The sequence below is a fragment of the Pan paniscus genome, chromosome 1, assembly GCF_029289425.2.
Source record: "Pan paniscus chromosome 1, NHGRI_mPanPan1-v2.0_pri, whole genome shotgun sequence".
Lineage (NCBI taxonomy): Eukaryota > Metazoa > Chordata > Mammalia > Primates > Hominidae > Pan > Pan paniscus.
Genome location: NC_073249.2, coordinates 218,530,822 through 218,545,126, shown reverse-complemented (window position 1 = coordinate 218,545,126; position 14,305 = coordinate 218,530,822). Strand labels below are relative to the sequence as shown.

At 52.6% G+C, this 14,305-nt stretch overlaps 1 protein-coding gene and 1 long non-coding RNA gene across 9 annotated transcripts in view; one reads left to right on the top strand and one right to left on the bottom strand.

The window, feature by feature from the left end:
- Positions 1-14,305, top strand: part of PIK3CD (phosphatidylinositol-4,5-bisphosphate 3-kinase catalytic subunit delta) — a 78,090-nt gene that overhangs the window by 24,616 nt on the left and 39,169 nt on the right. For 3 of the 8 annotated variants that reach the window (XM_034954915.3, XM_034954908.4, XM_034954922.3), the window contains exon 1: positions 12,899-13,061. The exons of 4 other annotated variants lie outside the window; for them this stretch is intronic. The gene's annotated coding sequence lies outside the window, so the exon portion shown is untranslated. Of the gene's footprint in view, positions 1-12,874; positions 13,062-14,305 lie in introns of those variants that run through there. One more of the 8 variants, XM_034954879.3, reaches the window with a different exon arrangement.
- LOC130541015 (uncharacterized) lies at positions 4,181-11,305 on the bottom strand. Its single transcript, XR_008955061.2, has 2 exons — positions 10,675-11,305; positions 4,181-4,471 (listed from the first exon to the last, which is right to left on the bottom strand). It is a non-coding gene; the product is annotated as an uncharacterized LOC130541015 (long non-coding RNA).

The window sequence follows — 14,305 nt, the reverse complement described above, 5'->3', positions numbered from 1 at the left end:
GCTCCAGAATAAACCCAAACCCACTTCCTTCCCCGTCACCTCCTTGAGTCCCACTTTCCTCATTCATAAAACTGAATGCCTGCCTTCGGGGCTTGTCATGATGTTTAATGAGAAAATGGACATCAGGTGCCTAGTCATGGGGGCTGGCCGCTATAGCCTTGAAGATGAGCCTGTTGAAAGATGAAGAGGCTGTGCTATGGGACAGAGTCTGAACCGATCCCAGAGGCTCCAGGGGCAGGAGTGGCCCAGAGACCTGCTCTGAGAATGGAAGCAGTGTCACGGGCCCCCTGCCAAGGAGAGAGTGTGACCAGGACAATGACTGGTGGGATGAGGTATCCAGAGCCCTCTATGTCGTCCCCAGGATTTCCTCCTCTTTGGTTCAGAGCTTACAGGGTTGTCTGCAGATCTCACGAGGATAGGTGGAGGAGGACCCCTAAGCTGACAGCCGGGTAGGGAAGGAGGGCCTGAGTGCCGAGCGCCTGGGCAGAGAGCCAGCTGCAGATCTCACCCCAGGAGAATGGGGTGAACTACCACATAGCTGACACTTGACAGGGGGACTGCCATGAGTGTGTGTGTGTTTTGGGAGGGAGGTTTTTTGTTTGTGATTAAGTTGAGGTCAGGACAGAAGAAGGGAAGTGGAATTTGTAGTTTTAAGAGATATTATGTGGCCATCTTAAGATTGCAGCAGCAGACCAGGTGCGGTGGCTCACGCCTGTAATCCCAGCACTTTGGGAGGCGGACGCAGGCAGATCACTTGAGGTCAGGAGTTCAAGACCAGCCTGGCCAACATGGTGAAACCCCGTCTCTACTAAAATACAAAAATTAGCCAGGTGTGGTGGCATATGTCTGCAGCCCTAGCTACTTGAGGGGATGAGGCAGGAGGATCGCTTGAACCAGGGTGGTCAAGGCTGCATTGAGCCAAGATCGTGCCCCTGCATTCCAGCCTGAGTGAAAAAGTGAGACCCTGTCTATAAAAAAAAAAAAAAAAAAAAAAAATTACAGCAGAGCCTGCATCTGGGAATTAGAGGCCGTGATCTTCCAGATCGTGCATGCGGATGTTTTAAATATATATGCCGTATGTTTTATAAATGTGTTTATTCATGCATACTGTACGTTTTTAATTACATGGAATCAACACAAGTTAGTTATTAAAAGTTTATAAAATATAGATTTGCCAGAGTAAGAAAAAAAAGAATCTGGGCCGGGCGTGGTGGCTCACGCCTGTAATCCCAGCACTTTGAGAGATCCAAGGCAGGCAGATCACCTGAGGTCAGGAGTTCGAGACCAGCCCATGGTGAAACCCCGTCTGTACTAAAAATACTAAATTAGCCGGGTGTGGTGGCGCCTGCCTGTAATCCCAGCTGCTTGGGAGGCTGAGGCAGGAGAATCACTTGAGCCCGGGAGGCGGAGGTTGCAGTGAGCCGAGATCACGCCATTGCAGTCTAGCCTGTGCAACAAGAGCGAAACTCCATCTCAAAAAAAAAAACAAAAAAACAAAAAAACAAAAAACAAAAATCCGGCCAGGCACTGTGGCTCTCACCTGTAGTCCTAGTACTTTGGGAGGCCAAGGCAAGAGTATCAATTGAGACCAACCTGGGCCATATAGGGAAACCTTGTGTCTACAAAAAACAGCAACACAAAAACTACCCAGGCATGGTGGCACACACCTCTAGTCCCAGCTGCTCGAGAGGCTGAGGCGGGAGGATTGCTTGAGTCCGGGAGGTTGAGGCTGCCATGAGCCTATTATGGCATTGGACTGCAGTCTGGGTGACAGAGCCAGACCCTGTCTCCAAAAAAGAAAAAGACAAAAACTCCATCTTCCACCTACCCCAGAACCACGTCACCCAGTGGTTCCTAACCTGTCTCAGATTTTAAATCCCTTTGAAAACTGCAGAAAAGCATGGACTCTCTCCAGAAAAAGGCTCTTTCATCCATAGACTCTGTTGGTATGCAGGGAAGGACTGTTTAGGTCCAACCTCTAGCTTCTCTGTCGTATGAGATTCTGACTCTGAAACCAACCTCAAAGGGGCAAATCATTCTGACCCTGTGACACCTCTGTAAGAGACACTTGCCAGCAACCTATTCAAAGTCTGTCTTGAACCTGTTTCTATTTTCTTTCTTGACCACCTCTTAAAGAAGACATTGCACAAGTTTGCCCCTGCCATTTAAATCCTTTGTCCTAAATTTACAGCCCCTTTTTGGGGCTTTCAGCAAGGATCGACTTTCCCACGTCATTGGGTGACTCTCCACTGTAGCATCGGCTCATTTCTGGAAGAGGACCATCCTTTGGGGCATGTGTAAGTCCCCTTTTGTGGGAAGGGCCTTGGCTTAGGCACGTGGGGAAGCATGCCTGCGAGAGCTGGGTGTGTGAACCTTCTTTCCAGATAGTCAGGAGAAACTTCTTTTTTTTTTTTTTTCTTTTTGAGATGGAGTCTTGCTCTGTCACCCAGGCTGGAGTGCAATGGCACGATCTTGGCTCACTGCAACCTCCGCCTCCCAGGTTCAAGTGATTCTCCTGCCTCAGCCTCCTGAGTAGCTGGGATTACAGGCACGCGCCACCACGCCTGGCTAATTTTTGTATTTTTAGTAGAGACAGGGTTTCACCATGTTGGCCAGGCTGGTCTCGAACTCCTGACTTCAGGTGATCCGCCCACCTTGGCCTGCCAAAGTGCTGGGATTATAGGCATGAGCCACCGCGCCTGGTCTGGGGGAAACTTCTATAGAGGATGAGAAGTCAGGGATGTTGACTTCTCATGCTGGGCCTCAGGTGCTTGAGACCAGTCAGGCTCTCCCTGTGAAATTAGCAAGAACTCACCCTTTGGCCAAGTAGGCTGAGCGCCCCACACCCACATCGCCTGTTTACCTCTCAATATTCTCCCAGGCCTTGGTTAGCCGCCCTTAGCCCATGTCCTGTTTCCCAGGCATGAGGAAGGCCCCTGATGACAGCATCACAGAGCTCTCCCAGCCCTGCAGGTGGCCACCCTTCCTGGAGACCACTCCTGGTGCTATTCCTTGGGCACCAGTGACTTTGCCTCTTCTCCTCCTCCTCTTCTTCCTCGTCATGTTTTAGCATAAGAAGCTTTATTGAGCTAGAATTCACATACCATACAATTCATTTAATGTGCACAATGCAATGGTTTTTTGTTGCTGTTGTTGTTATTGTTTTCGTTTTTATTTTTGAGATGGAGTTTCACTCTTGTCACACAGGCTGAAGTGCAGTGGCGTGATCTCAGCTCATTGCAACCTCTGCTTCCCGGGTTCAAGTGATCCTTCTGTTTCAGCCTCCCGAGTAGCTGGGATTACAGGCGCCCACCACCACACCGGGCTACTTTATGTATTTTTAGTAGAGATGGGGTTTCACCATGTTGGCCAGCCTGGTCTCGAACTCTTAACCTCAGGTGATCCACCCACATTGGCCTCCCAAAGTGCTAGGATTACAGGCATGAGCCATCATGCCTGGCCTAATGGTTTTTATTTTTATTTTTAAATTTTTTGTAGAGATGGAGTCTTGCTATGTTGCCTAGGCTGGTTTCAAACTCCTGGTGTCAAGTGATCCTCCCACCTCGGCCTCCCAAAGTGCTAGGATTACAGGTGTCAGTCACCAAACCCCGCCTCAGTGGTTTTTAGTATATTCACAGTTATGCAACCATCAGCATCATAAATTTTAAGCTGTGCATGGTGGCTCATGTCTGTAATCCAAGCACTTTGGGAGGCTGAGTCTGAACTCACTTGAGCCTAGAAGTTCAAGACCAGCCTGGGCAATATAGTGAGACCCTGTCTCTATTAAAAAAAAAACTAAAACATTTTCATCACTCCAAAAAGAGATTTCACACCATTAGCAGTTACTCTCTACTTTTCTTCCATCTCTCAGCCTCTGGCAACCACTAATCTGCTTTCTATCTCTATGGATTTGCCTGTTCTGGACATTTCATATAAATGGGATGATACACTATGTTGTCTTTTGGGGTTGAGTTTGCACCTTAGCATATTGCCTTTAGAAACCTGTCTGCCTCATACCATTACAGAGGAGCTGTTGTTTGTACTGACCATTTAGTCCATCACAGGTATTGATGGAGCCTCTAAGCATGGAATAGTGCTGGCCCCACAGCAGGAACGCGGCAGCCATGGGTGGCGTATTAGTTACTGATTGCTGTTTAACAAATCACGCCAACACTTGGCAGACTGAACAGCAAGCATTTATGATCCTGTAGTTTCTGTCAATCAGGAATTCAGGAGCCGCTTCGTTGGGTGGTTCCGGTCCAGGGTCTCATGAGGCTGCCGTTGAGCTTTCAGTGGAGGCTGCAGGTGTCTGGGGATGGAGGTACCTGCCGCAGCGTGGTTGGCAGGCTCAGTGACTGGCTGGCTGTTGGCCAGATATCTCAGTTCCTCTTCATGTGGGCTTCTTCATAGGGTGGCTTGAGTGTCCTTATAGCATGGCCACTGGCTTACCCCAGAGCAAGAGATGAGAGCACTGGAGAGAGAGAGAGAGAGAGAGAGAGAGAGAGAGAGAGAAGAGGGGAGGAGAGGGGAGGGGGTGCATAAGCCCAAGACTGAAGCCCCAGTGATGTTTCATAACCTAATTTTTTCATTAATTAATTAATTAATTTTAGAGATAGGGTCTCTGTTGCCCAGGCTGAGGTGCACTGGCACAATCATAGCTCACTGCAGCCTCCAGCTCCTGGGCTCAAGCAACCCTCCAGCCTCAGCCTCTCAAGCAGCTGGGACTACAGGTATGCATCACCATGCCTGGCTGCTGCTGCTGCTTTTTTTTTTTTTTTTTTTTTTTTGAGACGGAGTCTCACTCTGTCACCCAGGCTGGAGTGCAGTGGCGCAATCTCGGCTCACTGCAACCTCCCCTTCCCGGGTTCAAGCGATTCTCCTGCCTCAGCCTCCCGAGTAGCTGGGACTACAGGCGTGCGCCACTAGTTTTTGTATTTTTAGTAGAGATGGTTTCACCATGTTAGCCAGGCTGGCTTGAACTCCTGACCTCAGGCAATCTGCTCGCCTCGCCTCGGGCTCCAAAAGTGCTGGGATTACAGGCGTGAGCTACCGCACCTGGCCCGGATTCTTTTATAATCTAATGTTGAAGGTGCTATCCCATCACTGCGCCATATTCTTTAGGTCAAGTTGACTGTGAATGTGGGTGGGGGCTACACAACGGTGTGAATCTCAGGACGGAAGTAACTGAATGTAGTTTCATATGGAGAGTGATCCAGCTTGTTCTGGAAGGGACTGCAGTCTGCCCGGGACTTAGCTTTGGAGAATGAGCCAGCTTATTCTGGAAGGGATTTCAGTCTGCCCAGGACTTAGCTTTGGACCAGCTATGAGTTCTCTGTGATGAAATCTCAGCTTTTCCCAACTGCAGCTTCAACCTCCTGAGTTCAAGTGATCTTGTTGCCTCAGCCTCCTGAGTAGCTGGGACTACCACCACGCCTGGCTAATTTTTGTATTTTTTGTAGAAATAGGGTTTTGCCACGTTGGCCAGGCTGGTCTCCAACTCCTGAGCTCAAGCAATCTGCCTGCCTTGGCCTACCAAAGTGCTAGGATTACAGACATGAGCCACCACACCTAGCCAAGGCTGCGTTTTTATTTTTTATTATTAGTATTATTTGAGACAGAGTTTCACTCTTGTTGCCCAGGCTGGAGTGCAGTGGCGCCATCTCAGCTCACTACAACCTCTGCCTCCGGGGTTCTCCTGTCTCAGCCTCCTGAGTAGCTGGGATTACAGGCATGCCACTACGCTTGGCTAATTTTTGGTATTTTTAGGAGAGACGAAGTTTAACCATGTTGGCCAGGCTGGTCTCGAACTTCTGACCTCAGGTGATCTGCCCACCTCGGCCTCCCAAAGCGCCGGGATTACAGGCGTCAGCCACCACATCTGGCCTGGGTATTTATTTATTTATTTCGAGACAGAGTCTCGCTGTCTCACTCTGTTGTCCAGGCTGGAGTGCAGTGGCACAATCTCAGCTCACTGCCATCTCTGCCTCCTGGGTTCAAGCGATTTTCCTGCCTCAGCTTCCCGAGTAGCTGGGATTACAGGTGCACACCGCCACACCCGGCTAATTTTTGTGTTTTTAGTAGAGACAGGGTTTCACCATGTTGGCCAGGCTGGTCTCAAACTCCTGACCTCAGGTGATCCACCCTCCTTGGCCTCTCAAAGTGCTGGGATTACAGTCATGAGCCACCACTGGGGTTTTAAGTGTGTAACAATGGATGTCCATTTTAGTGGGAACTGACCCTGTCCCTCAGGGACACTCATGGGCCAACCAGGAAAGGAGATGTCTCTGCTGACTTCTGTTAGATGGTGTAACCCATCATAGGGGTGACCCAGCGCCATGGTGGGACGTGTCAAACGCTTTCCCCACTGGGATTGGGCCCTGGACCTTTTTTTTTTTTTTTTTTTTTTTTGGCTGGGTCTCGCTAAGATGGCACCACTGCACGCCAGCCTGGGTGACAAAGGGAGACATTGTCTCAAAAAAAAAAAACCAAAAAACCAAAACAGGCTGGGCGTGGTGGCTCACGCCTGTAATCCCAGCACTTTGGGAGGCAGAGGCGGGCGGATCACCAGGTCAGGAGATTGAGACCATCCTGGCTAACACGGTGAAAACCCATCTCTACTAAAAATACAAAAAATTAGCCGGGCGTGGTGGCGGGAACCTGTAGTCCCAGCTACTCGGGAGGCTGAGGCAGGAGAATGGCGTGAACCCGGGAGGCAGAGCTTGGAGTGAGCCGAGATCGCACCACTGCACTCCAGCCTGGGCGACAGAGTGAGACTCTGTCTCAAAAAAAATAAAATAAAAACAACAACAACAACGACAACAAAACGAGCCTTGTGCCTTATAGCAGTGGGACAACTTGGTGTTAGAAGCAGTTTTAGGTGGTGGTTCCAGGTGGGTTCTGATTCCTGCTCTGTCACTTCCTGCACGGCTTCGGCATCAGTTTCCTCATGAAGATGACTATTGTAACTATTTAGTGGGGTTGTTTTGAGGATTTTATGAGATCTTCAGAGTTCTAGGGATCTCTTGCTACATAACAGCCTGTCTCAAGCTCAGCAGTATAAAGCAACACTGTGATGCTCACGGTCCCAGGGGCCAGGAATTCCGACAGAGCTCAGCAGGACGGCCTGGCTCTGCTCCCATGATATCTGGAGTCAGCTGGGAAGACTCTCAAGGGGTTGGTAACAACTTGAACAGGTGGGGTCTGGAATCATCTGGAAGTTTCGTCACTCATGTCTGGTACCTGGGTGGGATGACGAAGGTTGGGCTCAGGTGGGACTGTCAACTTGAGTGCCTTCACATGGTTTCTCCTTCTGGCTTGCTTGGGTTGTGTCACTGCATGGCAGCGTCAGGGTAGTCAGACCTCTAACTTAATGCTCAGAATTCCAAGAGCCAGCATTCTAACCAAGGAGGAAGCGGCATGGCTTCTCATGGCCTCACCTCTCAAGTCACTTAGCATCTCTGCTGCCATACTCTCTTGGCAGTCACAAGCCCACTTAGATTTAAGAGGAGGGGACACAGAGGCCATCTCTCAACGGGAGGAGTCCCTGCAACCACGAGCCACACATGCTTTTTGGCTGATACTTGAAAGAATGAGCAATGCAGGCTGGGCGCAGTGGCTCACGCCTGTAATCCCAGCACTTTGGGAGGCCAAGGAGGGTGGATCACCTGGGGTCAGGAGTTCGAGACCAGCCTGGCCAACATGATGAAACCCCGTCTGTACTGAAAATACAAAAATTAGCCAGGCATGGTAGCAGGCCCCTGTAATCCCAGCTACTTGGGAGGCTGAGACAGGAGAATCGCTTGAACCTAAGAGGCCGAGGTTGCAGTGAGCTGAGATGGCGCCACTGTACTCCAGCCTGGGCGACAGAGAGAGACTCCGTCTCAAAAAAAAAAAAAAAAAAGAAAAAAGAAAGAGCAATGCAGTTGGGTGTGATGGCTCACATCTGTAATCCCAACACTTTGTGAGGCCGAGGCAGGCAGATCCCTTGAGCCTGGGAGTTTGAGACCAGCCTGGACAACATAGCAAGGCCTCAAGACCTCATCGCTACAAAAATTAAAAATGAGTTGGCACACACCTCAGCTACTCGGGAGGCTGAGGTGGGAGGATCACCTGAGTCCACAAGGTCAAGCACCTGTGATCGCGCCACTGCACTCCAGCCTGGGTCACAGTGTGAGACCCTGTCTCAAAAAAAAAAAGAAAGAAAAAAGAATGAGCAATGCAAACCCAAGCTTTTTTTCTCTCTCTCTCTGCTTATATCCCCAACCCCTCAACTCCTGCCCCAGGTCACAAACTCAGGAAGCCTCAATTAAGACAGACTTTTAGTCTAAGCTTGGAGAATTGAGGAAGGAAAGAAGGAAGTGCCAGATGCTAATTAACTTTGCTTTTTAACTACAGATGAGCCACTTTTTGAGTTACCCAGGGGTGAGAGTCTCAAAGATAAATGAAAATATGTAAGGATGGCAGGAGAGCAGGGGCCTCTTATAATTAGGTCCCTCATTCTTGTGCTTTGAGAATAAAAATATCAAGGGTGGAATATGTGAGTAAATATGGAAACTCCTTTGAGGATTTTTTTGGAGCCCTCCTGTTTATTCTAATAGAATTAAAAACAAACATGTAACTGGTTTTTTTTGTTTGTTTGTTTGTTTTTGGTTGTTGTCTTTAGTTGCTTTTTTTTGGTTATACTTAATTTATTTTTTTTTATTTTTTGAGATGGAGTCTCGCTCTGTTGCCCAGGCTGGAGTGCAGTGGCTCAATCTGGGCTCACTGAAACCTCCGCCTCCCAGGTTCAAGCGAATCTCGTGCCTCAGCCTTCTGAGTAGCTGGGATCACAGGCATGCACCACCACACCTGGCTAATTCTTGTATTTTTAGTAGAGACGGGGTTTCACCATGTTGGCCAGGCCAGTCTCGAACTCCTGACCTCAGGTGATCCGCCCTCCTCAGCCTCCCAAAGTGCTGGGATTACAGGCGTGAGCCACTGCGCCCAGCGGTTATACTTAAAAATTTTTTAAAGAGATGAGTATCTCACTGTGTTGTCCAGGCTCGAGTGCAGTGACTATTGACAGGTGCTATCAATAGCGCACTGCAGCCTCAAACTCAAGCGATCCTCCTGCCTCAAACTCAAGCCATCCTCCTGTCTCAGCCTGTGAGTAGCTGCAACTACAGGCGCCCTCAGTGGTGCCTGGCTTTGCATCTGATTTTTTTCTGACTTTAGCCTTCCTGGTCTTGTCCCCACTCAGCAGTGGTGTCTTACCTGACCACACCTAGAAATGCTGAATGCCAATTTGAGTTAGAAAGAGAATAGCAGAATTCCAGCCAGGTTGGAGGCTAGGATATTGGTGAGCATTTGGGAGAAGCTGAGATTTCATCACAGCAAAAGTGTGATGAAATCACACATCATAAAGTGTCAGGAGAGGGAGAAGTGACTGATGCAGCAAATACTCTTCCATCTTCTAGGGCTCCTTGAAGGGAACAAGGGCTCCAATGAGTGGGAGCAGAGGCTCATTTGGTTTCCTGCCTTGTGTTTTGGGATTTAACAAGAGGATTGGCCCTTTTAGTAGCAAGTAGAGGGGCAGGAATCTAATTTCTTGGCTCCATCATAGCTCACCGCAGACTTCTGGGCCAAGCAATCCTTCTCCCTTGGCCTCCTAAGTAGCTAGGACTACAGGCAAATGCCACCATGCCAGGCTCATTTTTTATTTATTTTTATTTTTTTTATTTTTAGTAGAGACGAGGTCTCGCTGTTTTGCCCAGGTTGTTCTTAAACTCCTGGCCTTAAATGATCCTCCCACCTCGGCCTCCCAAAGTGCTGAGATTACAGGCGTGAGCCACCATGCCCGCCTTAATTTACTCTGATTTTTCTTTTCTTTTTAAAATAGAGACGGGGGTCTCACTATGTGGCCCAGGCTGGTCTTGAACTCCTGGGCTCAAGTGATCCTCCTGCCCTGTCCTCCCAAAGTGCTGGGACTACAGGCGTGAGCCACTGTGCCAGGTCTGCTCTGATATTTAACAGTGGTAAAATTCATTTATCCACTAAATGACTTTATTTATACTCTCACTTAATTTCAGAAAGGACTGAAGGTACCTGAGCTGTGAACAAAGAATCAGAGACTGGTTTTTCCTCCATCTCTGCCACTAACTAGTTGTGCCACCTGGGGCAAGTCACTTGGTCTCCTTGTGTCTGTTATCCATGTGTGAGAGCCAATACTTAATATGAGTGCCAGGCACTGTTCTAGAGATTTTCCATGCATCTGTATTCACTCTTTTAATTCTTCTCTAAACAATTTATTAAGGTCTCTATCTTTTTAGAGTTTGTCAGGGCAGTTCCAGTTCATCGTGGCAATACAAGAAAGTCACTTTTGGGGGCTTTTGCCATTTCAAAGAATCTTGGATTTTTCTCTGGGCTCCAGAGACACCCGTGCCTGACACCCCCAATTTGAACCCCCAGCGGATCATTGGGTTCCATTGCTGATGGGGACCTTGTGTTTGAGCTTGACTTTCCCTCCATCCATGCTGGAGATAAACGGAAGTCTTCGCGCAGGGGGACGATTGCAGGACGGGGCCGCTAGGGAGGAGGGCTCCCACACGTGGGGAATGGGGGTGGAGGAACCGCTGAAGCTCGTCTGCCCTTTGGAAAATCTCGTTGGTGTCCTAGCCCTGGGATCATTGTACTTACCAGGTTGGGGGGCTCTGCACCCAGAACTCCTCCCAGCCTCTGTCTGCCCGTCCAAGGTCCGGCGTGACTTCCGGTGGCTGATTTCTCATCTTGGGGAAATCCCCGCCCTGGGGGGGTCCGGTGTGGCCTGCAGGGAGCCTGACTCACCCGTCGGCTGAGTCAGGGGGTCCCAGCTGCCCTCGGATGTCTGCTGCACCGCTCCCCTCCCTCAGGCGGGGCACGGCAGGAAGGAGGGAGAGATAGGAGGGCGTGGGGGCGGGGCCGGGGGCGGTCTCCAGCCCCCGGCCCGGGCTCCGCCCTCTCCCGGGATCTGTGAAAGCACAGCCAGGGTGCGGGCGGGTGAGTGCCCACCTGGTGCAGGGTGTGAAGAGCGAGAGCGCGTGTATGAGCACGAGCGTCTGTGGTCTCTGTGTGTCCGTTTACATGATTGCGCCTGTGTCTGTGTGTGCGCATCTGCATGCGTGTCTTTTTGAGTGAATGTCTGTGTGTGACTTCTAGGGACGGCCAGGGAAGAGGAGTGTCCCCTCCCACCCTGGCCCCCCGTCTTCTCATCCTGGCCTCCTCTCTTCTCTCTCCTCCTTGGGGGGTGCTCTGGGCATCCGGGACCCCTGGCAGGGCTGCCGGGTGCTGGGAGGACGCAGAGGCCGCCGAGGGCGGAGGGAAGCGTCAGGCCTGGCTGCGCGCCCCCTGGCTAGGGAGCTCCGAGTCCCGGCCGCCTGGTCCTTTCATTCTGGGCTTCTTCGAGATTCTCGAGGGCTTCCAGCCGGCAGTGTTTTCTCCTTGCCGTCTTCTCAGGCACGAGGAAGGCTCCTGGAGCTCATCTGCCTGGGATGGGCGGGCCCTGCCTTGACCTCACGTGCAGCAGTTAGGACCACCAAGGAGTGTTCTTCAAACCACCTTCTACCACCCCGCGGGACACGCCAGGGCTGATTCTGGTGCTCGCACCCCGCTTCCTCCTCTGCGTTCCCCTGTGGCAAAGGTTTGTCTTGGGCTGTGGACCCGAAAGAATATTCTAAGGGGAGATGGGCTCTTGCAGAGCAAGAGGGGTATGGGTTCAGCACCAAACTAAACTGGTGCCAGCGCTAGCTCTGCCCAAGAGGCTGTGCAGACAGTGTTTGTGTGAGTACGTGAGGGTGAGAGTCCCTGCCCGCCTAGCTTCGGCTTCCCCAGTTACAACCAAGGGAGAACAACATCTATCTTACAGTGTAGATGCCTGGATAAAAACTGGAGCGCCTGGCCGAGCACTTTGGGAGGCTGACGCGGTAGGATGGCTTGAGCCCAGGAGTTCGAGACCAGCGTAGGCAACATAGTTAGACCCCCGCCTCTACAAAAAATTTTTAAAAATTAGCTGAGTGAGGTGGTGCGCACTTGAGGTCTCAGCTACACGGGAGGCTGGGGTGAGAGGATCGATTGAGCCAGAGAGGTAGAGGCTACAGTGAGCTATGATCGCACCACTGCACCCCAGCCAGGGCAACAGAGCAAGACCCTGTCTCAAAAACAAAAACACTGGAGCGCCCAGAGTTTTTTTAAAGTGCGGGACAAGGATTGTCTCGGTGTTGTTACTGCACGCACACCGCCCGTTGTAATGGATAGATGCATTAGTGAAAGTGCTAGGTACACTCATTTATTTTCTAAATCTCACATATAAGGGAACCCCCGATGGAAAGGCCCATCAGCTAGGGAACAGCCAGCAGGCTGGATTTGAGCCCAGAGCCCGGGCTGGCCAATTACTCGAGTGAGCCTGGCTCCGGCTCTGTGACCTGGGTCCAGTACCCCGCCCTTTCTGCGGATGCCTTGCAAAGCGGGGAGCGGAAAGCAGTTTGGTGGACGACCAGCCCTCCCTTGCTTTGCAGGTGGCGCTTTCTATTTATTGATTGTAAGGTGAAACCTAGGCCAGAGCCAGCGTGCGCGCGCCGTCGGGGTCCCGCGGCTGCTCTGGGGCTCAGGGTGCGAACCCCAAGGGCCCCGCCTGGCAGCGTCCTGGGCCTCCGGGCGAGAACAGCGGGGGTCGGGGAGGATTTGCAGCGTCCACTCCTCTCTCCGCCGCCCGTGTGAGCTCGGGCGCTTCTCCCGGCTGGGGGTGTGAGAATTTGCCGACGGTGCCCGCGCCGCCGCCGGCCCCGGCCCCGCCCCAGCCCCGAGGACGCCCCGCCCCCAGCCGGCGCCCCGCCCCGCCTGCCCGTAGTCCCAGCCCCGCCCCGGGCCGCGCCCCTCCGCCGAGCCCCGCTCGCCTGCACCTCGCGCGGCGGGCCTGCCCTCCGGCCCCCGCCGGCCCCGCGCCGCTGCCCGGAGGCTGGCGTCTTCCCGTCACTCCGGGACCCGCCCGCTGTGTCCCCTGGGCAACTGTCTCCAGGGAGATCGGGCCCCGCCCCCGGCACCGACACCCGGTACGGAGCCCACCTGTGCGGGCGTCTGCGGGGTCCCCGTGCCCCGCCCCCAGCCCCGCCGGGCGTCCCACCCCGCCCAGCCCCGGGCTTTGTCCGCCTGGGGCGGGGTGGGCAGGGTCGGTGGAGGCGATCGGGGGTCCGGGGCCGTGGGGGCTGGGGGGGCCGAGGCAGGGGATTGCGTTCGCGGTGGGATTCTCAGCTATGGGCCGCGCGACGCTCTCCTCTCCTAATCTGGTTGCTTCCTTTTGTGCCCCCCGGGGGTCGGGAATCCCAGGTTTCTCCGCTGCCGCCCTTGATGGGATCCGTGAGGCCTCCAGCGGGCTTCGCACGAGGACGCGCCTGTTCGGGGCAGGCTGTTTACTTGTCGGGGACCCAGCAGTGGCTGTGCGCGTCCTCCCCTCCCCCTGCCCCCGATTCGGGACGGAGCCTCCTGCGCTCTGTCCCTCCCGAGCTGTGCCCTTGAGCCCAAGGGGGCTAGAGGGTGGCAGACCCAGATCCTGAGGTCCTGCGGCTTCCTCCCCGGGGGAGCGCCTTCTCCCTGGCCGCCCTCTTGTGGATTTTGTCCTGGCTCCTTATTTCCTGACCCGAATTCCTGAGGATGAATTCTCTCCTTCTCTTCCTTCTCGGCTCCCTCTGCTTTTGGCTTTGTTTTTCCTGTTTTGAAAGGGCTTTCCTTATGATCCTGTCTCATTTCCCTGTGCCAGAGCTACTATAATTTGTCGTGGTAACGGGTATTGGCCAGTCACTTAATTGGTCAGCAATGGAAGGGATTTCTTCCTTAGCCTTTGGTGCTGACCTCCTGTTTCTCTGGTGGCAGTGCCTTGCGAAGTGCTTGCCACTGTCCCCTGGATGTTGAGGGAAGGGAGCATCCGAGCCCGCATGCCTGGGCTCCCGCAGCAGGGTCCCTGGAGCATCTTTGCAGGGATAGAGGCCGCAGGGAGGACTCCAGCTTGGTCCTTGGGAGATGTGTTCCTGCAACCCATGCCTTTTCCAGCGGGTTCCTAGGGCTCTGCTGTTTGACTCATGGAGAAGCCGGTGGTTTTGGTTTTGTGCTGAATCGAAGCCCACCTAGTGGGCTCTGGGCCGAAGGCTCCCAGCTGTGGAGGTAGCTATGCCCAGGGCCTGGGGATGGGAGAAGGGGTTGGGTCTTTAGACTGGGCTGGAGCTCTAGTGTCTTTTTTCCCTCTTTGGGGTTCTGTTATTTCCTGGAGCGGCTGAGGTGGGGGAAGAAGCACCACAGATGC